Source organism: Carettochelys insculpta, chromosome 4 (assembly GCF_033958435.1).
Source record: "Carettochelys insculpta isolate YL-2023 chromosome 4, ASM3395843v1, whole genome shotgun sequence".
NCBI lineage: Eukaryota > Metazoa > Chordata > Testudines > Carettochelyidae > Carettochelys > Carettochelys insculpta.
Window position 1 is genome coordinate 103877389 of NC_134140.1, and position 27227 is coordinate 103904615.

General features: G+C 40.3%; 1 long non-coding RNA gene across 1 annotated transcript in view; it reads left to right on the forward strand.

The window, feature by feature from the left end:
- LOC142012130 (uncharacterized) overlaps positions 1-27227 on the forward strand; it is an 88849-nt gene that overhangs the window by 1062 nt on the left and 60560 nt on the right. Inside the window, exon 2 of the long non-coding RNA XR_012645270.1 lies at positions 2328-2426. This is a non-coding gene — a long non-coding RNA (uncharacterized LOC142012130). The remainder of the gene's footprint in view (positions 1-2327; positions 2427-27227) is intronic.

Here is a 27227-nt window from a genome sequence, read left to right on the forward strand (position 1 = left end):
TAAAATCTCTTGCAATTGTGCATTAACTTAAGTAATGTCCATTTGTCTCTTTGAATTGTGCAACATAAAGATGGGATTTTGTATCACCTGCATCATGGCTAGTTAAGCACTCCCCTCTTTTGGCCTTATTAAGTTAAATTGACTTTACATAATGGAATTGTATTCTTTCATTACTCTGAAAATAATGGAAAAAAAATCATTCCCGAAGACTATGTAATGTGCAAGCCCCTGCGCTGTTAACAAACAGTATCTTTGAAAAGGTTTAAATAGCTGAATAAACATCAGCTCAGCATTTATAGCAGTTGTAAGGGGTATGTCAAAATGATTTAATAATCACAACCAGAATAATAATAACAACAATGATAATAATAGTAATTATATTGTACAATTAAAGAGCAGCTCTCATTCAGAGATCAGAGGGTAGTCACAGGGGGTAGCTGTATTAGTCTGTATCTTCACAAAACAAAAATGCAGTCATGTAGAACTTTAAAGACTAACAAAATAATTTATTAGGTGATGAGATTTCTTCTGTTTCCAGATCTGAAGAAGTGGATCTGCCTTGCGAAAGCTTATCACTTAATAAATTATTTTGTTAGTCCTTAGAGTGCTACAGGACTGCTTTTTTGTTTTGTAGAAATCAGGGAGTATTTAGAAAACAGTGTAAGGAAGGAAGGCCCAGATCCTGACAGCCCTTTGGGTGTCTGACTCTCATTGATCTCAATGGTAATTAGGTTCTGAAACAGTTTTGAGGAGTTTTACTCAAATTTGTGTCATGCATGTATTACAGATGTGTAAATTGCATGGAAGAGACACTGAATAGTTTGGTTGAAGATAGCTCTGATCCTACAAACACACTTTCTTTAACTTTAGCCATGCGACTAGTTCCATGAAGTCAAACATACTTGTTGGATTATTCTATCCCATTGTCACCAATGGACCACTGGGAATGCAGTATATAAAGTCAGGCCCCAGTCCTTCATTAAGAACTCTCAGGGCACGTGTCTTAAAGCAGGTGCACCCTGCTTCTCCATCCAGTCCTCTGTATGGGATCAGAAAACCAGTAAGAATCACAGCCCATTCCTGCAGAAAGCCTCTTTCTCTCTGGCCATGTCTGCACTACAATGATCTTTCAAAAGACGTTCTTCCAGTAGAGCTCTTCAGAAGTACTTCTTTTGAAAGAGCATGTCCCCACACGAAAAAGTGGATTGAAAGATGGATCTGCTCTTTTGATAGAGAGCATCCACACAGCACACACTTCTTTCAAAAGGACTGGCCAGGGATCTAAAAATCTGGCACCATCAGCACTGCTCTTTTGAAAAAAGGCCTGTGGATCCTCTACATGTGGTTTTTTTCAAAGGAAGTTTTCGAAAGGAGGCATTATTCTTGATCCAGGAGTGGAAGAATAGCTATGTTCTTTCAGTTTCGAATCAAAGAGTGCATTTTGCGTGTAGACGCTCTGCATGTTTTTTTCGAAAAAGGGATGGATTTTCTGAAATAACTTGCTAGAGTAGATGTGGCCTCTATGTTCGTGCCAGAAATAGTGGCTTGACCAAGTTCCAACCATTCTGATGTTAGCTTCTTGTTACTGCCTACACTTTATGACTCTTTCTTCTAGGGCAGGGGTTCTCAAGCAGTGTCTTGGTTTGCCTCACTGAGCTAAGGGAATCAGAGAGAGAGGTTAGCATGTCTCACTGGGAAGAAATAAGAGGAAAGCTCAGAGAAGGAGGAGGAATTGGTTCTGGAAAAAAAAGAGAATGGGAAGAGAAGCAAAAATACCAAAACAGAATGAGAAAGCAAGAAGAAAAGGGTAAAGAGAAGTCAAAATGGAAGTTAATTAATGAAACCACCTATGTAAGCTTAATTTGTTTTGCTTTTTTGTGTATGTATTCTGATACACATTTTCAGTACCTGACCACGTGCTGCTTATTCTCCTCACTGTTTGGAAACTTTTTGGTTGAAATGGCTTTTCAGTGAAAAATGCTGTTTATGTCAAAATGAATGTTTATTTCAAGAGTGTCATTTAGAATAAATAAAACACTTTGATAATATCAAGCCAGCCCTTCCAACATTTTCTGAACGTAACAGCGCATTTTGAAACATCTTTTCAAGACAAAATTGATTGATTTTTAGATACAACTTTTAAGCTTCCCCAATTATATCAAAAGATTTTGATTAACCCAGAAATGTTTCTTTCAGTTTTATTTTAAGAGAAAATTTTAAATGTTTTGTTTTTTTTATCTTTTGGAACGGGAAAAGAAATTGAAAACAAAATCCCGTTTTCACCTAGCTCTAGTGAGAACCCTTTCTTTATTCCATGCACAAAATAGATCTACATGGGAGAGAATTGGTGGTGTTGTCTGAAGGTCACCCTGAAGAAGTTGTGGAATGTATACCGTGAATGAGGCAAAGACTGAAAACAGAATAAGGTTGGTCTCATGCTAAGGCAGTTGAATGCGGCCCCAGAAATTAGATGTTTCCTGGGCTTGGTAATAGAATTGTGATCCTGGGCAAGTCACTTAAACCAAACTTTTAAAAGGTGACCATTGTTTGTTTTTCAGTTTTTGAATATAGAGTCTGCCTGTGACTCCAAGGCGTGATGTAAAAATAAGGGGTGCAAAGTGTGCAAATGCCATAGTTATGAGCACCTTAGAAAAGCCCAAAAGGAAATTCTGATTTCAGGTCAGGATTTGTATTTTATTCAGTACGTAAGGCTTACTCATGCAGATACACACACACACATGCGCTAGTTACCATTGTACCTTTAAGGTCATTCACAAGATGATCCTCAACTCATACTTAGGGTTAAACTCATCAGATGTTGGGTTGGAAAGAAACCCATATAAATCAAACTGTGTTTTCCCATGCCTTCTCCTGAACCAATCTTTTGGATCAATTTTGGGAGTACAAAATGTTAAAAGGCTTTGTGTCCAAGAGCGCAAATTTGTGAACAGGCATAAAAATGTTATGCAGCTATGTACACAGGCAGCTATGAATTTCCTTTCATGGTGCAATAGAGCTATTAAGCCCAGGGTGTTTGTTATTAATGTCAGAACTTGGCATATGGCAGCCTCTAGCAGTAGAAGCTGGATGTCGTATTCTGATTCCAAAGCAAAGGCATGATGATGTAAGTTCTTCAAGGGAGGGATTGCCTGTGTGTGTCCAGAAGCCAGTTTAATGCTCATTCCTCTGGGCAAAATAAATCATCCATCTTCATGATCAATACAGGCTGGATAATAAAAGATGATTTCCTGTAATGTTGTAATAGTGAGTCTGTATTTATTTCCTCTGGTAATGGCCCTTATTTTGCAAGACACTTCAATGCATTCATAACTTCAAGCACCTGTATTGTCTGATTAACTTTAATAGTACATATACTTAAAGTAATGTGCATAACTGCTTCCCTGAAAAAGGGCTTAAATCCGACAACGTAGAAAGAATTACAATTTTTGCACCCTGAGACGATTTCTTCATGATTACCTTTGACAGCATATCTTAGTTTTGTTATGCATCTGTAAAGGTATTTTTCGATTATGAAAAACTGGTACAAGTTTTGAATAGTCATGGTAGGGGTTTCTACTGAAGAGAAGTTGAATGGTTCAGATTAAAATCAAGTAATTTGATTTTGCAGAACTGAATGAATTTTATTTTTATTCAGTTCATTTTTTTCTTTTTTTGCATTGCATTTCTGTTCTGGAATAGGACATGTTTCCCTTTTGTGGTGAATAATCTTGTTCAATTATTTAGAATTTAACTGCCATACAAATGGATTTCTAGTATTGTTTGTTTTAAAATGACTTAATCTAGCGAGCAATACTATTGTATTTACCTGTATCAGTAGGGTCCTAATTTTGTAGTATTTTCACTTAATAATCTGGTGAATAGATTAGCAATTCTGTTTTATTTCCATGTGAGCATTTATGTGTATTAAAATTCTGTGATCTGGAGAGTTTTTTTTATTTATGGGAGCTGAACCTTCTTTTTCTAGACCTCTGGTTGTTTGGTTGTCCATTCATATCCAATTTAACTGGAATGTGTGTGATTAAAAATACAAGTTTCAGCATAGCTCTCTAGTGTACATTACAACTGTGATAGGCTGAAGTGAAATTATTTTAGTTGTCCTATATAATGCTAATTACTTCAAGTGAAATTTTGGTCCTGATTTAAATCCATTTATGGTCAGTGGGGACCTTCCAAGGAAACTCATGGATTTTGGATCAGGCCTTTCGAACCAAGTTGATTCTATTTATTTGTTTTTAGTGACTTGATAATTCACAGAACATGTTTGTAAGAAGTTTATCATTTTAGAAATAATAAATAAAATAATTAAAAAGTCAGTTATGAACGCACACTAGCAAAGCAAATAGATAAATATTATCACTGTGATTCTGTCAGCAACTGATATCACAGAGCCCAGATCTTCTCTTGCGGTGGGAGAGCCTATGAACTGCAGATTGTCTGGTGGTGAGATTGCCGGCTCAAAAAGACGTACTTGTGCTAACTCAGATTGATTTATCAAGCTAAAAATAGAGTGTAGTTATGGTAACACAAGTGGCAGGAAGGCTAGTCCCCCAGTACGTGCTTGTTAGGCATACTGGTTTCATACTGCTAAATTGGCTGCTGCTTTCTTTCTGTCTGCACTGACAAGGTTATATCTTCAGCCATAATCCTGCACACAAATACAGTTGTAGTTTTCTCTAGTTGTTTTTCAAATCAGCCCCAGCCTCAGTATGTTTGTTATTACTTTATCTGCAATTTTCAGTAACAGCCAATGCACCACAAAACACTAAGTGTGGAATGCGGAAGAGATTTTTACTCGCTAATCCTTTCATACAGGACACCCCAATTGTAGACAACTGTCAAGGAGTGCTAAATTATTGGGAGTTTTGCTATAGGAAGGATTTGCTTGTATACCGTATTTTAGCAAGGCTGGAAATGAAATGATTTTTGTTTCTTACTTTCTGCCCATTCCAAATGCACCTTTGATTAGAATTTCATTTGTGAGTAAGAACAGTGGTGTGTCCTGTCCTATGGCTGTTTTCAGGATGCTGTTTCTTCATGTATTGGAGAGTACAGTAAACATAATGATTTTCTGTCTGTTAAATGAAGCGTGGAGTGGATTTACATTATGTCAACACTTCCCTCAGGGTTTATGTCAGTGTTCTTATTATAATACATTACAAAAGAGCTGATTGCTCTGAAAACAGAAGATATTTTCTTTTACATTTTGATTGACCTGTAAGATCCTGACAGGAGAGATGCCGTTTTTTCCTTTGGAGCTTATCATTCTCATCTCTTGACGTGTTTGTCACCAGACAATGTAATGAAGTAGTGCTGGCATGGTGAAAAAAGAATGAACGGTCTAGAAATACAAATGTAAAATTTAGTATGAAGAAAGAGACAAGGTGAGTGCTCTGTGGCTTGAAAGCTTGTCTTTCTCACCAACAGAGGTTGGTCCAATAAAATAAATTACCTTACCCACTATATCTGTCTAATGTCCTGGGACTGACAACAGATATAGCTACTCTGCATGCAGAGAGGAAAGGGGCAGAAGGTAGTTACATGAGAATTGGAGCAGGTGGAGAACAAAACATGCATAAAAGTGAACTGAGAGAGAAGGCGCAATGGGACAAAAACTTACTTGCAGACTATACTTCTGGAGGGGTGATCAAACTCTCCTTGTGTCAATGGGAACTTTTCTATTTTCTTCACTAGGACCTAAGTGCTTCCATAGACCTAAAAGCTAAACTGCCTAAAACCACATAAATTCTGCAATAAAAATGAATTATGGTCCCATAGAAAAATTCCTGTTGAGTTTAGTGGGATGAATATTTGTTTCCCAAGGATATAACTGCTTAGGATGATCAAAATGCTAGGGCAAGTCCAACTTAGGTTCCAAGTGACTGGGGGGTGTAGAGGGGGTGTTCATGATTTAAACAAGGATCAGCAAGGCTGAAATAAAGCTAAAATATCCTTTGATAAAGTGTTGTCAGTATGTAATTTCTGAGCACACATCTTGTTCACTCTTTGTATCACTGTTATCCTCATGGTGGGTGTGGTTTTTTACCTTGTGTGGTTTAACTTTTATCATCTGATCTCCTGAAAGACTTCTGGGCACTTCTGGTTATAATGCAGAGATAAAGGAAGAATCCTTCCCCCAACTTTGAAGTAGGGCATAAGGCCCTGGTTAACTGGAAAATGCCACTATTGCACTCCCTCCTTACAGCAATGACGAGGGTTATGCTTGAGCAATCCAAAACCAAAGGATTTGTGGGCAATGGACAGTGAATACACTCATTTTACAGATTCACTAACCAGGGTTCACCCTTCACTTTTTCCCTACACACTTTCTAGAGAAATAGAACTAACTGCTACCTCTGCTTGTGCTGCATGGGAATCTTGTCTCATGTTGTGGTGTCTGTACAATTTCACCCTCAATTACTATAGAAATAGTTCATTGACATACATTTTTAAGGCTTCAGCTGACCTTCTGTGACCTTTAAATGAAATCCTCAAAGCCTTTGTGACCAGAAATCATAGCGTTAGCCTTTGGAATTACCATTATTGGTACCACTAATTTAATTTTGCAATGTTAATTTATTGTCAGAGTTACCTATAGGCCCGGGTGCCTTCCATTCCTGTGTCAGTGTGATTGGTATAATTGAAGCCCACTTTTATATACTTATTTTTCATATTATTGAGCAGCCTTAAAATCTGACAGTATCTGCTGCTTTGATGTCCTGGCAAAGGTATTGTAACCTCTGCACGTAACTAAATAGAACATGGTTTGAAGAATGCTACATTGGACCACTAAATACAAGCAAAGCCTTGTTTTAATGTTTGCTGTACTTTCACTGATCCTGTGTATATACCAGTGTCAGGATTGGGCACATGGGGTGAGGCCCTCTTATGCTGATGAAGTACAATATTGCCAATCACTGCCTCACAGAGGCACGCACACACATCGAGCCGGAACGTTACAAGATGGATTAAAAATTGTGAGACTTTTCAGAAAAATAAATGTTGGATTTTTTGCAGTTTGGTTATTGAGGATTGAAAAGTCACATTTTAAAGCATTTCTCTGCCACCTTTTGGAAACCTTTTTCTTTTAAACATGATTATTTAAGAATATGAGTTTTTGTGACTGCAGGAGTAGGGGTTTTAAGAAAAACACCGAATTGTGAGAGTCAATGATATTGAAAGCATAAGTCTAACATGAAAATGATGTGATTTGAAAGCCTATATCCATTCACTTTGATTTTTGTTGTTGTTGTTTGAGCAAGGAGTGAAAATGCAAATATTGTAACTAAGATGTTTTTGCACAGTTTGAAACTGGGAATTACAGGAAACTTTACAACCAGACTGTTCTTGTGATATCTTCAAAACTCTTTGTTCTGGAAATGTTCAGAAAAAAGTTTGGATAAATATCTGAATTTTCTCTTAAAAACAAGTGTCAAGTCTCCACTCACACAGCCACTATATCAGCTCTTTTAAGGTGAATTTTCTTTCAATACATTTTAACAAAATGGATCTTTTGGATTGTGTTTTTATTCCTCTACGGATTTTATGGTGCATATGGAAGTAAAATTCCTCACAAACTGGAACCTGGGACACTGCTCTTTAATGGCTTTGTGGTTTCTAATTCAATTATCATGTTAGCATGATGACCCCTTTGCTCTGCCCTGTGGTGCTCAGACGTTACTCCTGTGGAGGCATTGATGCAGTGGTAACTCCATCGACTCTCCTCTGTACTTTTCCCTGTGCTGTATGAAGGTGATAAGTACTGTGATGGATTGTTTACCTCCTTGGGATTGTTATCTGATGTGCTGAAATAATACTAAGACTGCTTGTCCTGTAATAGCTTTGGTACCCTGCAGTCTTGTCTTACTGAGCTTGACTCTCCTCTTCCTCCAGCCCAGACACAGGGAAGGGCCACACTCCTCTAGTAGTAACAGAGATGGCAGACAGTACAGTGAGGAACAGCACTTTGATACACAGCTCTTCTGGGAGCTGAACTCCAGATAAATCTTTCTCATGCTGTATAAGCTCATGAAAATTGGTCCCTTTCTCAGTGTAAAAAGACATATGCAGACTCCTTGTCCCCTCTGCCCTGCACACTGGGTTTCTTAATAAGTAAAAATGATTTAAGTGTGAAAAGGTAAGATTTAAGTGGTCATGAGAGAGCACACAGAATAAGGTCTGTAACTAAGTAAAATAAAACAGACAATGCAAATTCAGCTTAGTACACTAAGGGGCCTAGATATAGTTCTAATAAATTCTGCACAGACTGGATGTTCTTCCAGTCTGGTTCTCTTTTTGCCCCTATTCAGCCTTAGATATTTCAGCAGTCATTATGGATGGAATTCCCGGGGAAACTGATGACTAAGATTACCTCACTCCCCACCTTTAAGTAAGGTTTACATAAATCCTTCATTCCATAGGTTGACTCCCTCCCAGCCTCTTGAAAAATTACAGAATTGAAGATGGGTTCTAGCGTCAGGACACACATCTCTAGCCATTCTTCAAAGGCTGACCCACATGTCCTCAGGAAGGTTCTTTTACAGTTCACTGTCTCTTGCTTATGGGTCATCAGCATGGTGACCTCTTTCATTGGTGTGCCTGAATTTTCAGCAGTGAATGCAGTCCAAAGAAACAAATAGTGAATTACAGATCTACAGGTTACAAAATTCCTAACGTAACCTACAAAAATGATATATGCATGCAAATGGGATAAACGTATTCAGAGAAATGCAACCTTTCCAATCATATGTTACACATGCCATCTGGCATCGAGCATATCTGAGTTATGACACATTCTATGTGCCTTATGAAAATGTTTGATATGAATATTATATCACAAGTACAATAGAAAAATTGAGATAGATATAAGGACAGGTTTTTGACTGCTATAAATTGGCATAGTTCTTTGGGCCTTTGCGGAGCTGTACTCATTTTCACCAATAGAAGATCAAGACCCTAGTTAATTTCTATGGCTTTGGCCACACTAGCCCCTCCTTTTGGAAGGGGTGTGGTAATGAGGGATTTGGGCAGATTCTGATGAGGTGCTGCCATGAATATGCAGTGCCTCGTTAACATAATGGCAGCCGTGCGTGCTTCGAAAGTGCTGCGTTCAAAACGCATGCCACCTGTGTAGCTGAGGGCCTTTTGAAATGACCCCCTCATTTCAAAAGCCCTTCTTCCCATTTGGTTTTGGGAAGAAGGGGCTTTCGAAATAGAGGTCATATCAAAAGGCCTCCAGCTACACAGGAGGCGTGCGTTTCGAACATGGCACTTTCAAAGTGCATGCAGCAGCCATTATGCTAATGAGGTGCTGTATATTCATGGAAGTGCCTCATATTTCAGTGGTTTGAGCTTTGGCCTGCTAAACCCAGTGTTGTGAGTTCAATCCTTGAGGAGGCCATTCAGGGATTGGAGCAAATAGATGTCAGGGATGGTGCTTGGTCCTGTCGAGGGGGCAGGGGTCTGGACTAGATGACCTCCTAAGGTCCCTTTCAGTTCTAGGAGATGTGTGTCTCCAATTAGCATCTGCCAAAATCCCTCATTACAGTGCCCCTTCTGAAAGGAGGGGCTTGTGTGGTCACAGCCTGTGTCCATACAGAAATGCTTGGGTTTGGAGAAAAGTGCCCTCTACAGACCTTGTTCAATACAACTATTTCATTCTCGATGACAGTAAATAACTTCATGAATTATATAGACCTGTTGCCGTGAAAATATACGTAACATTTTGGTTTTGTTGTGGGTTGGTCTTTGTTTTGAAAAAAAAAAGAAAAAACTGCCCTTCATATTTTATTGGAAAAATGAAGAGCTATGTTTAAGTTACATGTGTGTTCAAACTTCTGTTTGCTTTGTCCTTAGTCTTTAACATAATTGCAAATTGTTCTTTTTATTATTTGTTTGTTTCAATTGCTTGAGTGCAGCACAAGCACTCATGACCAAATAGTAAACCCAGTGAAGCCAGAGGTTATAATGGGAATGCTGACTACAGATTCTGCTGTACGGTTATGAATGGTTTTGTTATAGTATCAGAATGCTTAAAATGAGTCGCCAGTATTTTTGTTGACAGTTATATGTAGGAAGAAATAAAATCCCCGGGGACATAGGAGGTTGTATTATTTTACAGGTTCTCCTGATGCACATCTTTTATAACTTTGCAATTTAGAACTTGGTAGCAACTCTGTATTGATTTCTGTCTCTCCTAAATGAGGAGGCAGCACTACTTATGTGTTAGGGGGAGCTTATTTGCTGTAAGATTTCAAAAGGGTCATAATAAATTTTTTATCATTAAATTGCTGCTTGAATATCTGTGTATGTGAAGAACAAAACACTACTTATTTCATGATAGTGATACATATTTTCCTGCTCCTCATTGCTATTCTTTCAATACTGTTTGAACTTTTAAACGCAAGAACTGTTATATTGGGTAAGACCTATGTTGTGTCCAACCAAGCATCTAGTCTTCTCATAGCAGAGTTTCAGTAGCAGTATGCAGATTTGGGCAAAATTGGAGAGATTCATCCATGTCTTCCCTTCCCAGCTTTTTGAATCAGATGCTTATTTCAACTATGAGGCATCCCTTGCCATCTTGGCTGACAGCAGTTATTAAGTCTATTGTCCATGAACTGATTAAGTTTTATTGTGAGCCCACTCTACTTTCAACTGTCACAACAGCTTATTACATTGAATTCCACTGGGTATTTCTGAGTGCCTTGAAATAAATATGCCTTTGTTTCCATTAATCCTGCTGCCCATTAATTTCATTGTTTGGTCTTCTGGTTTTTTTTTTTTTTTTTTAGTTATATGAAAAGTAATTAACTGTTTTCTCCACTTTTTCCACACCATTCATGTTTCCATAAACTTTAATCAGAATCCCCCTTGATATCTCTTTTTGAAGCTGGACAGCCCTAATCTTTCTTTTCTCTCCATATGGAAGCCATTCCTTATCTTTGTTGCTCTTTTTTTTCACCTCTTCCAGTTCTACTGCCAGCATATGAGCTTACCAGAACTGGAGTGTATGCATTAGATGTGTATAGCAGCATTATGAGAATTTGTCCTATTTTTATCCTTATCCTAATAATTCCAGACACATGCTGACATTTCTGACTGCTTATGAAGTTTTCTGAGAGCTATACATGTTGACTCCAAGTTTTGTTTGAGTGGTTTGGATATTTTCTCCAATGTACATTACTGTTTACTTTTCAGTCTTGGAATTCCATCTGCAATTTTGATGCATAGTCAAAAAAGGTTTAAAAAAAACCCCTGATTTTAAATTTATAGTTGACATGCTTTGATTAGTTATGCTTTAACAAGCTATCTTAAAAGGTGGAATAATATACCACAGGACATTTGGGAAGAAGTAGATCTGAATCCAGATATTTCCATTTCCTGAATCCTGATGGGTCCTACACAGCATGCCTATTTTTTAATAATGTAAAATTATAAAAAAAGCAGCAACAACCCTGTTTCAAATTAATTATTAGGAATGCAACCTATTGTTGATTTGTCTGGTATGTGATATTTATGTCAGTCATGTCAATCGGCTATATTTTAAAATACAGTTATTCTTCGATAAGTGAACCTCAAGGGCTGGATTCAAAACTCACTGAAGTAAGTGGAGTCTTTCTGTTGATTTCAGTGGGCTGGGGCTCAGGCCCAGGGTAAGGAGAAATATTCTTTTGATACAAAATCCAGACTCCATCAATGTCAGTGGGAACTTGGCTGTTGATTTCAGCAAGGCCAAATTTCACTTTAAGGTATTTAATCAATCTACTTTGGGCAACACTTTCAAGTGTGGATATTGAAGCCTGTGTTTAAATCTATCCATAAGCATCCAAATAAGAGGCAGCACAGAAGGGTCCTGTGGCCCCTTATAGACTAACAGAAAAGTTTTGAGCATGAGCTTTCATGAGCACAGACTCACTTCATCAGATGCCTGATTTTCACAGGTGCTAACTTCACCCCTTAAAAAATAAGTTGTATCAGATTTCAAGGCAGTAAGATCAATTGGCAGCAGGGTTTTAGACCCTACTTTAGAAAAGTGCTTAAGCAAGCCAGTCCCAAAAAGGAGAATAGTTATGATCTTGAAGTTACGCTTGCTCTTAAGCACCTTACTAAGTACGCGACAGAGCGGGGACCAGAAAACAGAATGAGCATATATTTCTTCCAATAGGTAATCTCTGATTTCAAAGAGCACAACAAACGTAAGGTTACTAGGAGAAAATAGACAAAGTATCAGACAAGTTTACAATTAATAGTAACGTATTTAAAAGAGAATAGGAATGAAAAATAGGTTTTGTATTCCTTCAGAAACAGATTTTTCCCTTTCACTTTATCAGAAGTACTAGTTAAGCTCTCTTTTTCATAGTATGGGTTCAGCCTCTTTCTCTTTGCACCTCGGTCACCCAAATTGTAAAACACCATTTTTAAACATGACCCATTTTTATCATTGTCTAAACTTGGGTTAACAGGAAAGTATAGGCCTAGAAAGAGGGCTGTGGCAACCTAAACGTAAGGGTGTGCAAAATGGCCCTTGCTTTAGGAGCTGGACTCTATTAAATAAACTAGACTCCAGCAGAGGGAGATGATGTTTTAAGGATTTTGGTTAAGAGTGGTTTATTGACAGTAATCTTATGAAGAAAATGAAACAATGCTGCTGGAAAAACACCTATCCGTGACGGGGTGTTCTAGAGATGGTGATCAGCTACACAGAGGTTTCATCTTTTCCCCAATATGCTGTTTAGATATGGTCGGTGGTAGCTTTACTTACAAAATACAATTGAATTTGGTGCTTATAGATGCTCTTAAATTTTTGGTGAGGAAGAAAGGCAGAAAGAGACAATACTTGGCATGAGAGAAGAGAGTGCTGGTGCATGAGCCATTAGGCTAAATGTGGTCTGAAAGTAGAGCTATGTGAATAACACACTTTTTGGTTCATCAAGAATTACTAGAAATACTAACTTTGGCAAATCAAAGAGTTGAAGAAAATATGTTTCAGGCTGAAAGAAATGTTTTGTTTGATCTGAAATGGAACATTTCATGTTGATTTTAAACATTTTCCAGCGTTTCTTTAAAAAGGAAAATTTTATATGAAGAAAAGTTCATACAAGGAAGCAAAATATGTTTCTTCCTTGAGACTTTTTTTTTTAAACTAAACCAAGTTGGATGTGAATTAGTTTTTGTTTTGATGCCATTGAAACAGCAAAAAATAAAAAATGATTAATTTTTGCCCACCTCTATTCCGTAGTACCTATGCTACTGTTGTGTGAGCTGGGGGAAAGATTTTTATTCTTCTTTATCTAATTCATATGAAGGCATCCTATTGGGCCTTATGGAAGCTGTATGAGCACAGGTGGCAGAAATTAATGTCTAAAGGGCCTTGTTGGTATCATATCTGCATTTTTCCATTTCTCTATTCTTAGTATACACAATTGAGGCTGTGTCTAGGTTGCTGAGAACTGTCAGCAAAAGATATGCAAATTGCACAATGTATTTGCATATCTTTTGCCCACAGTTCTGTTGGGAGAGGCTTTTTTGACATCTGGCCCATCCACCTGGAGTGAAAAGTTGGAAAACACCCCTCTGTTGAGACATCCCATCTTCCTCATGGAATGAGAAACATGGGAATGTCAACAGAATGCTCCCAACTGGCAGATCTCTTCTGACAGATCTGAAGCCTGGATGTGCGGTCTGTTGACAAAACTTGTGACAGAAGTTTTTTTGATGGAAGCCTACAGTCTAGACACAGGCTCAGAGCATAGAAGGTTGTATGCAACCAGTAGCTTCTGGCTTCCTACAGACTGGGACAGTAAAAGGCAGAAGTGCTGACCTACACCAGTATATCAACCTTGCAGGGAGCCTTAATGTGATCTGCAAATTTAGGGGCTTAAAGGCTGGTATGTAGCCACACTCACTGACAGGAATTCTAGGCCCAGGGCAGCATGATGAATGGACCCCATGTCTCCCTCTCTTGGACAGAGCCACAAGCTACCCCCACCCAGAGAAACTGCGAGAGCCACTGCTCAGTAAGAGGACCCTGTGGTTGGTTGCAGCCCCATCACCCACCTGCCTGGAGGTGCTCCCATCACCCTTCTTCCCTCTCTGGCCACCCCTGTCAGCCCTGCACAACTCTGCCCCAATGTTACTGTGGCCAGCTCAGCTCCTTCCCGCATTGTCAACCCCTGCCCCCCGCCCCCAGAAATTCTGTAGCCAGCTCAGCCCCTTCCCCTCTCTGTCCTCATAGCAACCCCCTGCCTGCTCTGCCCTCCAGTGTTCCTGTGCCCAGCTTGGCACCTTCCCCTCTGTGACCCCCTGCTCCCCCAGAAGTCCTGTATTGCCTTCCCCTGAGCTTGGCTCCTTTTCCCCAGCTGTTCCTGCCTATCTCTGCCCCACCCCCTCCTGCTTTTCTCTTTCCAGCCTGTTTTGTTCACCCCCTCAACCCTCACTCCCTGCAGTCCTGTGTCCAGCTCTACCCCAGACTCTGCCCCAGTCCCTCTTTCTCTTCCCAGCCTGCCCCCCTCCGTTCTCTGGCTGGCTCTCCCTTCCCCACTCTCTGACATGGTTACAACCTCTGGGTCCTCCTCCCACCCTGCAGCTCTCTGTATCCAAGCTCTGGGGCTTCCCACACTCCTACCACACTGCTACAGCACCCCTATTTAAAAGCACCAGAGTATGGCTATAGCAGCGATGGTGTCAGCAGCAGCCTGGGGCCCCTATGCACTTGCCCCCTTTGTTCCTGTCCTCTCCACCCCACTCCCGTCAGCAGGCCTACGCACACCTTTGCAATAATAATTTTGTCTAGCTGCTTGGTCAGGGTAATGAAATTGATGTATGTATGACAGGTCCAATTTCCTTTCATGTTGTACTTTAGGAATATAAATTGTCATATCACATATGTAACTAAATTCATGTTGTAAACAAACTTTTACCCCTTTAAGTAAATTGAATAAATATTTACAGTTGAGGTCATACCAGTTTGCTTGGAAAAAACAAAGACAATGATAAATATATTCTAATGGAAAAATTACACTTATTTTATGAAATACTAAATAGCTACAGAAGTCGGTGAAACTTCTTGTGGGTTAAATGACAAGTGTCTTAATGGTGAGATGATTTACGCTCTTACAAAGGAGAGTTAGGGATTATTTATTCTTTTTCATGAGCTGTTGTCATCATTGCTATATATTGGGAGAACTGTTCACCTGCCAGTGCAATGGAGAAGGGAGGTGAGCAGTGACAGGTATGGCTTGCTCACTGAAACCAAGAGGACACAGACCCAATTATGATGACTCTCAATAGCACAGCTCCATGTTATGCAGCTGGCATGTTTCCCTTGAACATTCTGACCCATGTTGCTCTGCAAACTCTACTGATTCTGCTGCTTGTTGGTTTTCGAACATCTGCTAAAGGAGTAGAGCTGTGCACAATTTTAGCTACAGCTGTATTAAGCTTATATGTTTATTTACAGGTGTCTATATAAAAAGGAGTGAGTCTATTATACCTCAACACACACTTTTCATGTGACTTTCATCTGAATAGAGTGAATAAAATGTTTGGAACCTGCTATGGAAGAATCTTTCAGTTCTCAGGTGTCGTTTAATGACAGCTGTGAGCATGATGGCCCCTGTATGTATTTTTATATTTCTGTACAGTAAGCCCTGACAGTGCGGGCAGAATCGCGGGCGATAAACCCCCCGCTGACCCCGCACCAGCAGTCCGTCCGGATCCCCACGGGGCCTCAGACGAGGGCAAAGAGGAGACGGCAGGAAGCCCGCCGACTGGCAAAGGCCGCTCCGCTCCTCAGCAAACCGACCCCACCCACCTCCGGCAGGGGGCCTAGAGCGCAGTGCAGTGTAAGTGGGGAGAGACTGGGGAGAAGCTAATCCCTGGTAGGTTAGGAGCTGGCTTGTTTGTTGAGGGCAAGGGTGAGATACAGAGAGGAAGGTTGGATTAAATAATGATTATATTTATTAACAAAAACAGTAACTTACAAACATACAACACAGTATACAAACTAAACTTACAGGGCTATATGCTAACTTATCTACTTTTAACTATATCTTAAACACTTACAATAAATATCATTAAGGATCCCATTGAAGAAGTCTGTATGAGACTTTCCTTGCTAAACACAAGGATAAAGGACTTGGTGAGTTTTTCTTTTTCTCCGGGCTATAGGGATATATATATATTAGTATTTTTTTTACCCCTATATACCCTGGGTGACTAGTTAGGCCACCCTATTGGATACCTTGAGGACCAACCTATCAAGGTTCCTTCCCAACTGGGTTGTTCAGTGGGGATTGGAGAGGAGGGGAAAAGAGAGAAAGAGGGAAAAAGGAGTTATAGAGAGAAAGAGTATAATAATAAACAACTAACTAACAAACTATGGGCTTGTTAACCAAATGTGCAGCCCCGAGCCATAGTTTTCAGTTGGCTTTTAGTCACAGTTTGTTGAGTATACCCACACAGCCCGATTTAAGCTGTACAGTTAGTATTTTAGGGCGTGGGGGGTTTTACGTGTCCGTTTGGTCCTGTCTGGTAGTTGAGTCTGATGAGGTGGTCACGTCCGGTGAAGGAAAGTCAAGGGGTTGGCAGCGAGAGCATTGGTGCTGCGGTGGTGGCAGATCTTAAGCCTCAATTGGAGTGGACGCAGTACCCCACCCTATGGGTGAGGCCAGTTCGACCCACTCCAAATCCGCTCTTGATCCGTTCGTTGGCGGCGAGATTGGGGGTGCCGCAGTGATTTTGGCAGGCTTTGGGTACTAAGGGGTGAGAACGCAGTACCCCACCCTAAGGGTGAGGCCAGTTCGCCTCTCACCCAATTTACCTCAGAGCGAAAACTGCCTTAGCTCTTTTAAGCTGCGTCTACACGTGCACGCTACTTCGAAGTAGCGGCACCAACTTCGAAATAGCGCCCGTCGCGTCTACACGCGTCGGGCACTATTTCGAAGTTAACTTCGACATTAGGCGGCGAGACGTCGAAGTCGCTAACCTCATGAGGAGATAGGAATAGCGCCCTACTTCGATGTTCAACGTCGAAGTAGGGACCGTGTAGACGATCCGCGTCCCGCAACGTCGAAATTGCTGGGTCCTCCATGGCGGCCATCAGCTGGGGGGTTGAGAGATGCTCTCTCTCCAGCCCCTGCGGGGCTCTATGGTCACCGTGGGCAGCAGCCCTTAGCCCAGGGCTTCTGGCTGCTTCTGCGGCAGCTGGGGATCTATGCTGCAGGCACAGGGTCTGCAACCAGTTGTCAGCTCTGAGGATCTTGTGTTGTTTAGTGCAACTGTGTCTGGGAGGGGCCCTTTAAGGGAGCGGCTGGCTGTTGAGTCCGCCCTGTGACCCTGTCTGCAGCTGTGCCTGGCATCCCTATTTCGATGTGTGCTCCTTTGACGTGTAGACGTTCCCTCGCTGCGCCTATTTCGATGTTGGGCTGAGCAACGTCGAAGTTGAACATCGACGTTGCTGGCCCTGGAGGACGTGTAGATGTTATTCATCGTAATAGACTATTTCGATGTTGCAACATCGAAATAAGCTATTTCGATGTTGGCTGCACGTGTAGACGTAGCCTTAGTGTGTTAGTGTGATTCAGCTATGCCTCAGCAGAGCGGACTCTGCTGGGCGGATGCGGAATTGCAGGTTGAAATCTTCAGGGAACAGGAGCTCTTCACAAAGTCTTCTCTCAGCGCTGAGTGAACAGTGACAAGTGACCCCGAGCGCTGCGGGGCGCTGCCTTATATTCCCTGTTCTCATGTATTATTCATTAGTTCATTAGCATATGTACGTTTTGAGGGGCCTGTTTTCAACCAGGTCCTTCTCCAGGAGCTACCTCACCTCTGTCCAATGAGGAGCCTGGATTTTTAAATTCATAATTTTGAAATGTCTGTGAGTTCAGGTTACCGGTAAAACCAACCGACACAGAGTGACTGTTACAGGGGCTGCTAACTGGCAGCCTATGCACCTTTTAAAGTCTACCTGCCCCTGTAATGATATTAAAGGCCTAAGGCTTGTTTCCCCTGGCCCACGGGGACGATTATGCCCAAGGGATGAAAAATCCCTGACAAGCCCTTGACTTTATGGACCCTGATTTAGCAGCCTTCGGGAACAATGGACGTCTGCCAGCTTCCCCACCCCCCCTTTATTCCTGAAGCTGGCTTAACCGGGGTCCATAAAATCCTAAAGCCTGCCATCCACAAAAAAAGGGGAAGGACTTACCAGGTCTGCCATGGCACAATCCCCCATGACAGCCTGGGCTGCCACACGCTCCTCCCACACATTTTCATATGTGTCCCACCCCTGGTGGGAGGAATGCATGGAGGCTGCAGTGGCGGCTCTTTCAGCGGCACACGTTGGGGTCTCTTCAGCTCTGTGGCAGGAATCCTCCAGCCCCTCAATGTCGGGCTTTGAAGCTCCAGTCGTGGCAGTGGGCTTGGCTGCTCCTCCAGTGGTGACGGCTCCTTTGGTGTGTCATGGGCTTTTTGGGGCTGGGGGAGCCTGGTGATGGTGGGTGGGGAGTATACCCTTGATTTAATGGACTTTTGGTTTTAACAGACACCACTCCCTCCCATTAGCCCATTAAATAGAGGGTCTACTGTAACGATATGTGATTTAAGCATAAACTCCAGTCGTTTTTGTTTATGTATTTTTGTTTGGTTGTGTTTTTTCTCAAATTCCCAGTTTCCTGAGACAATGGTTGGCCACTTCAAGCAATAATCATCTTATACACTTCTGTGCTTCTTTTATTCTAAAACTAAAGGTTAATGGCTTATCTGATACAGTAAACCCTTGAGTTACGCAAGTTTTGCTTTCCTCCCACCCCGTGTAACCCAAATTGGGGGCGAGATGGGAACCAGGCCGCTGCAATAGCACAGAGACCGTAGCAAGGGGTGAGACCAGTTGTGCAAGTTGTGGTACAAACATCTTCAAAAGAGAATCTAAAATGATGTCACAGGGATGCAGGGGGGAAGAAGCATAAAATCAAATATATGCAATGATTATATATGTGTATTGGAAAAACATTTCTGTAAATAGTTATCATCTGGCACCCCCTTCTTTACCTTAGCCTAGCAATCTTTAATGTGCAGGTTTTAGAATTTGTTTTTCCTTGATAGTGTCAAAGAGGTGACTGTTATTTCAAAGAGTAGTTTTAAGAATCAATTCAGGAGGTCATTTCATATGTCAGGGAACCTACTAATACAGGAAACAATTGCAATTTCAAATCTAAATACAGAAGTATCAATTTACAAGGTTAAATTTTACATCTGTTTTCTTAAATATTCTTCAGCCTCATGCCAGCTTCATGAGCCGGAGTTTGAAAGAATAAATCTTCCGTTAGTCACTTCAGTGAGACTACTCATATATTAAGACAGCAAGCTTTGGCCTATTACTTTAGATATTGGTCTAGATATGCCACTTGGATTCCCGCCGATGAACTTGAATTAGTAAGTTCAGAAGCAGAGGGATGTGCAAGTTGCCTATAATTCTCACATTCTCTTAGGAGCCAAAAGCAAGTCACCACAGGCCCCGGAGTGATATAGGTCATGGCTAGGCTAGGTAACTAATGTGCTGCTTCTTGAGCAGAATCTTCTCCAGAATCCTTCATTGGTTGGGCTTTTGAGTGACTTTCTCCCAATAGAACATATGGTTATATTTGGAGCAATTTGCTTACTCACTCAGTCACTTTGAGTAACCTGCATATAAATTCTCACAATTGTGTCCAAGTTTTCCCTAGGATCTTCCACTACTTTTCATTACTCTGTAGTATGTCTGTTTAAGATAATATTGCTAGAATTGTGTTGCAGTGGACCAAACACAGCTAATCTTTGTGGTCCACAAAAGTCATTCCTATTGGGTCCCTGATTTCAGCACAAATAAATTGCAATATATTTTTTTTTAAATATAACTATCCCTTTCTCTCCAAAGGTGGTCTGTAAATAAAAACTAGCAAGATGCCATTTGTTACTGGCTGCTTCTTATAAAAATATCAGAGGTTGCAGCTACCTAGAACTACTAGTTTTGGACCTGTGAAACTCGTTGCCACAGGTCAGTGACAAGACATGTAAGTTAAATTTCCAGTCATTGCCTAGGGAGCAACGAAGTGCCAGCTGATATTATCGGTGCTAGCACTTTTGCAAAACGTCTAGGTAAACAGCAATAACCAGATCAACTGCTGAGCAACCACTTGTTCTACAAGTGGGAAAGGTCACTTTTGCATGAAAAGCATCATGGTTTCATGAACGAATTGCCAGAAAGCCTTCATTGGGTTGTGAGAATTGAACTGGTTGTAGTTTTAATCCTCGGTATTGAATTAGAGTAATAACCAGGTACTGTAACCATTCACTTCAGTGCAGTTCCTATCCCTCCCCCATTTCGCTTGGGTGGTATCTCCCACAGTTTCTAGAACAGCATTAGTTTATGGAAGATGTCTTCAGGGGGTGCAGAAGGACTTGAAACTTCCCCAAGTTCTTAGGAACTACTGCAGGTTTCTGAGTGCACTAGTTCAAGATGATGTATTGTTCAGCCATTTTGGCAAATAACTGTATTCTGCAAACACTGGTGTAAGCGTTGATGTACTCTAACATCTGGTAAGGTTGTGTTTACAAGAGTGCATGTCATGTATTAGTTAAAGAGCATTTTAAAATATTTTTGCAATATCACATTTTAATGTAGATTTTGATTTTTATAAAGAACCTTTTTCTAAAGTGAATTAATTGTGAACGTAACCATAACATGCTGAAAGATGAAAACTTTTTTGAGCACCTAACCTTGCTTTGATCTTGTGTGAAACTTCAGCAACTTATGTTGTCTCCTTCTTACAGATGTCTAATCTCATAAACAGTATTTTATAAGAATACAAGAACAAGGGGAGTGTGTGTGTGTGTGTGTGTGAGAAAGAGAGAGAGAGAGAGAAAGTAAGTATATTCTGTTGCCCTTAATTAGAACACCAGCAGTATTGAAAAGACACTTGAGACATTTCTTGTAGGATAGCTGATATAAAGGACCATCCTAGAAAAACAGCAAGAAGTCCTGTGGCACCTTTCTTGGGCAAAGACCCACTTTGTCAGATGCATACACGTGCATCAGGTGACAACGTGGGTCTTTGCCCATGAAAACTTATGCTCCAAAATATCTGTTAGTCCATAAGGTGCCACAGGACTTCTTGTTTTTGAAGATACAGACTAATTTGGCTACCCTTCTGACACTTTTCATCCTTGAAAAGGTGTCCTGGTCTTAGATTTATCTCTCCAGTAAATGAATGGGATATTACTGACACCTACAGATGTTTTGGGGAAGAGGCATTTACCAAAATACCCAGACTTTTATGGTTTACACCGTGGTTTTACATGTTACACCAAAAGAAGGATGGCAGGCTATGGAAAGTCTTTTACAAGGGAAGAAAGCTGAATCTTTAAATGAAACAAATGTGATCATGGTAGTGCCTAGAATTTGAATCAACATATGTCAAAGGATGTATAATATATTGATCTTTCATTGCGCAAATAGTTATTTCCAGAAAATGTATCTGGATTTCCTACATAGTTTTAAAGAAGAAAATTAACCATGATACCTGAAATCTTGAAAGAATGTGATGAAAATTATAAAATTAAATTAATTTATCTGTTACTGTAAAACATTTCCTATATTTAGTAGTAATAATTGAGAATGTGGGCCATAATTTTTTACAGTCGACTCAGTAGATAGAAGAATTATTTTCATTTATATTTTCTATTAACAAGGAAACTAATTTTTAGAAGAACTTGATACATTTTTAATGTCAATTGAGAATGACGGTATTGCTACATCCTGTGACATGAACAATCTGCACATTAAAGAACTTTTTCTAAAAAAAAATAAAATCTGCTGTTATTCCAAATGATACGCTGATTTGAATGCTTAGGCTAGGCAGTTCAGAGGGAATCTACTACTTCTAATGTACTGAATTGTTTGCTGCAAAGTGTTCGTTTTCTTTAACATATTGTACTTCATAGTTCTACGTCTAGCAAACCTGAAGTACTCATATGTTGCACTGTGACATCAGTTGTGACAGACTGAAATTAAAAGGCAGTATTAAGACGTGATATGACAAGAGAACCATCCTAAAACCAAACATACCTGAAAAAAAATCACTCTCTTGAATAGCAGTTTTATGTGTTTCTGAAGTGTCTGACTGTGCTGTGGTATCTAGTAGGGTGCCAAGTACAACTCATTAAATTTTTAAATGATATTTTTTATCAGTTATTTTGAAAAATGAAGTTTTTTTTCATTTCACAAATTTCTTCTCAAAGACATCAAACCTTTTCCATTCTTTGTTTCCATGGTCTTATCCTTCTTTCTTTTTTTCCCCCTCCTCCCCCATTTTGGTGTGGGGGTGGAGGAATAAAGGAAAGGTAGAAGAGGGAGATAAAGGAAGAAACTTTTGGTTCTTAAAAACATCACAAAATGCTTTGAAAAACAAGTATAGCTGTTTATAGAAAGCCTGAAATAAGAACGTTCTTGACCTTTTTGAAAATGTTTCTAAATCTGTTTGTTTTTTTGAACCAGGTGCCTTAGTAGCTCTCGAGGTAATATACTGTGATAAATCTGCAGAGTGTTATCAGCAAGCCTACTGGACTGGGCCCTGCAGGTGGCTTGGATAGAAAAGCATTTCTGTTCCCCAGTTTGTAAATTGTGTTAGGCAGCAGTATGTACACTCAGATGCTGAAACATGCTTATGGAACTTCCATGGCAAAAATATAAGTGCTGAGTAAGTTTAAGCACCTGTAGGATTAGGTGGCAACCAAATGGAAGTTTTGTGGAGCACAGGGGCAATTTAAACTTGAAACATAGACATTTAAGTACCTTTTATGGATCCAGGCTATAGTGTAATTAAAAAAAATAATACCTTACTAGGTCATAAGTTTCTCTCCAACAGTGGAATCTGACTTGCTGCAAGACCTCCCAAATCAGTCATTAATTCACCAAAAGGCAAAAAAGATTATTAGACCATATCCTGTCTTTATTCTCGTTCTTTGACTTGTGTTTGTAACAACATTGTGTGAATTAGTTGTTTGTGACTGTAGTTAGATGAATACTGGAAGCATCTTTTATGATACTTCAAATTTTTAGATTTGCTTCAATTTATTTGGGTTGGGGTCTATGTACATTCTAACAAATGACTTTAGTGGTGAGAACAACCACTAGAATGGGGATTTTTGTCAGTTTTGTACAATATGACCTAAAAAGGAAATTAGACCTATAGTTTTAAGTATTTGCACTGTAAAGACAGATTATAAGATTTTGCTCCTTCTCCTAGAGAATGTTTTGTATGTCTAGATGAAGTACTGTGACTTTTGAATATTTGTAGTGAACTACTTCCGAACACAATTATTTGTATTTTTTATTTTTTAATTCAGGAGAATCACATTTTGTTAATGGAAAATGATCTGTTTTTTTAAAGCAAACATTCATCAGGAAAATTGTTCATTACAAACTATTTAAGCAGCTCTATCTGAAATAAAGATGAAGATTTTAAACTGCTAATTGGTACAGTGGAGTATCATTTTAGGGGACTAAGTGTTTTGCTATCTAGTCACAATGCAGTATGTCTTTTGAGAGTTGACTTAAACAGCTGCACATGTGCAGGGCTCAAATGAATAGGACCACTTTTAAAAAGTGACTGTGGTCTTACTGGTGGTTCTTCACAATATAGACTTAAATAATACATGCAAAGTCATTCATTGGCTCCCATAAAAGTCCATGTAAAGTTGCCATAGACATAAAAGGAAGCAGAAGAGAGCTCTTATTGCAAATACACATAACAGCTGGGTTTTCGCAGGCACCCTCTGTGGACAGAAGCCTTTTGTTGACAACACTTGTCGAGTGTCTACACGATTAATATGCTCTGTCGAGAGTTTGTCGACAAAACCCAGTGCTTCAGCTGGCAGGGTTTATATGTCTCTCAGATCATGCACAATAACTCTGTCCACAGTATTCTGTTGAGAGAATTGCCATATAGATGCTCAGATCCCATTTTATCGACAGAACAACTACCCCATGGTGCTAGCTGGCTGGCGCCAGGAGGTACCCTTCCCCCTCACCCAGGTGCAACTCTATTGTCTCTGCCTCTGGCCACGTTTAAGGGGTCGCAGCCCCAGGTGGGGAGCAGGATGTGTGGCTACAGGCCTGCTGCATGCGGCTGCAGGCAGACCCTGGCAGCCACTCCCTGTGTAGAAAAAAATGCCCCAGGCAGCTGGAGACTGTCCCATGCCCTCCCACGGCTCAAGGGAGAGATCCCAGGCCTCCAGAAGGGGTGGCTGGAAGCTGGCCTCCTCCTGGTCTGCCCTTGAAATTAAAGACCTGCTGGGCCTCTGGGCCAAAGAGGCGGTGGTCCTGGAACCCACTGCTAAATGCCATAACGTCCCAGGCTGTGGACAGATGGCCGAAACCCTGTTGGAGCACGGCCACCCTGCCCGTACCCTCAAGCAGGTGCAGGCAAAGGTGAAAGAGCTCTACTAGGGTAATGTGCAGGCCTGGGATGCACGATGGTGGTCGGGGCAAGGCTTGCCACCTGCCCATACTACAAGGAGCTAGATCACCTGCATGGGGGGGCAAGGACTGAGCCTCCAGCACCGTCGTCCCCATGGACACTAGGGAACCGTCTCCCCAGTCAGAGAGTGCCTCTCTGGAGCCCACCAGCTCGCTGAAACCACCCCAGGAGGCGCCTCCATTGGATCCCGAGTTGAGCCAGGTATGCTGGTCATTGCCCTGGACTCCACAACCCCCAGCACCACCAGCTCTGCACAGGCATCCCTGGACCTCTTCTTGGAACCATCCATTGAGTACCCTGGCTGTTGCATCCCCCTGGGCTTGAGAGGGGTGGGGGCAGACCCCTCGACAGCTCTTCATTCACGCTGTGCGCTCTTTTGAAAGAAAGCTGTATTTCTCGAATGTACTTGCAAGTGTAGATGCAGCCCAAATGAATTAACAGGGTGAGACGGGAGGGATGTCCCACCCTTCTTTGTTAGAACTAACTCTTTTCTGAATATTGCCAAGAATAGCTTTTCTCCCTACTTCCAAAAGATGGTTTAAACTGGTGTGTTCTAATGTATGGATACTCTTGGGATGCTATAGTTATATCTTGGATGGTGGGGGAAATTTAGCTGACACCTCCCCCCCATAGAAGATTTGAACTAAGCACATATGCTAAATAAAAGGGACAGTTTTGCATTTAATAGAAAATCCATGGTTTACACAGTGTTTCTGTAACTACAAAGGCCACTAATAAACACTACAGTGTTACTAACACAACTAAACATTTTATTCAACATCCTTTACAAAATACAGAAACACCAGATAGTCCAAATAAATACATCACAATTAACAAGATCTCTTAGAGATGTTACGTGAGTTAGTATGACTTTGGTGCACCATTGCTGAGTCACTAAGATATGGGACCTTTGTCCTCAGATCAGCCCTGTAAGATTGAGATGATAAGCAGTAACCACAAGGACCTGTTAATATAGGCTGAGACACCACAGAAACATGTATGCAGGTGTCTGATCAGCAAACAGAGAATCTGAATTAGTGACATTAAACAAACCTGTCTCTTGATATCTGCCCACCAAGAGATGTGCTGAGTCTGAGCTTTGACATCAGCTCAGCAAGCTAGAGGAGCCAAAACATGATCAGTGAAACTGCTCCTTTCTCTTCAACTAATAAACTAAAGAGTAAGCAAGCCACCTCAAAGAAGCTCCAGATCTAACATCAGCTTAGCAGCTTGATGCATCAATGACCTCTTCCAGAAAGCTGTGGGCATTTTCTTTGTGACAGGGCATAAATTGTATAAACTAACACTTCCCTCTACAGTAGTCTATATATAGTCAGAGAATAGCACAAATCGACTTAATCAGTGGACACATGAATGAAGCCTTTCAACCCTTATTATTAATTCATTGACATGTTATGTTACTGAATCCCTGCTTAGCATTCCAAGTGTTCTGTTTTCAAGTCTCCTATATGTACTGATCTCTGATTTTTCCCCAAGAGAATTCTGCACAAAACCATCTTTTCTGTCCCCAAACAAAAATTTGGCCTAATGTATGAAGTATAAAGCTATGCAAACTATTTTAAAAAAAATTTCCCAACTGTATTGAATGTAGTGAATATTGGGACAAGTGAAGAGGAGAACCCTTCAGAGTTCCTTTATTTCTGTATCTTCTTAAAAAAGGAAATCCTTAGCAAGAGTACCACTGGTTCCAGAGGTCTTGTGGCAGCATTATCAGTCTCCGCTGAGCAACAGTGCCTGGATATATATTCTGTTTGCTGCTTTTGATCGTTCCATTACTATGCACTGTTTGCTTCCCTTACTCTGCAGTAAGAGAGAGAAGCATAGTGATAAATGCTATGTGATACCATAAATGTAACCAGAATCTGACAACTATACTCTTAAGCCAGGCGTATAAGTTATACATTTGTCAGACTGAGTATATTAGTATACTGCTCTCTGCACTTGTCCATGAAGCTCAATAAATAAGAAGGTGAATATTCTTATTTGGAGACATAAAACAGTTTGTTGCACCTATGCAAAAAGCAAATGAATTTTTGAAAAATTGGGCTCTTAAGTTGTATCATGTATAACCATTCTTATCATCTTAGTTCATCCATCCAGATAAAATGGTACCCATTCCTCTTTAAATGTCAAATATGTAATGTGCAACTTGAAGTAGAAAGGGTACCTGGGGGTACATGCTAATGTACTCCCTTCAATTACATTTTATTATTATGACCTTTATTCCAATAATAATTTAATGTTTTAATTAAATCTGCAACCATTTGAACAAGATCTCCTTCATTCCTCTGTATTGTAATTTTCAGTCACAATCAGCAATATCTATTGGTTTTACTACACTTATTCTATAGTCTGAGTTGATGGTTTGTTTTAAAACAAACTTTGTATTTCTATGGCAAGAAATAATTCAGACTTCTACTGTAATTGATTATTATGAATTTTAGATCGCATTACTCAAATCTGTAGATGTGGCATATTAAACATTCCCCAGAAGCAGATCCAATAAAAATATCTTTATTTATGTAAAAAAACAAACAAACAAAATAACCCACTGTTATTTTATCTAGTGTTTCCTGTCAGATGGGGGGAAAACACCCTTTGCTTAACTACTTTATTTCTGTTTTTTTGATTTATGACTGCCTCGATTATTAAGTTAGCATGCAAATTACT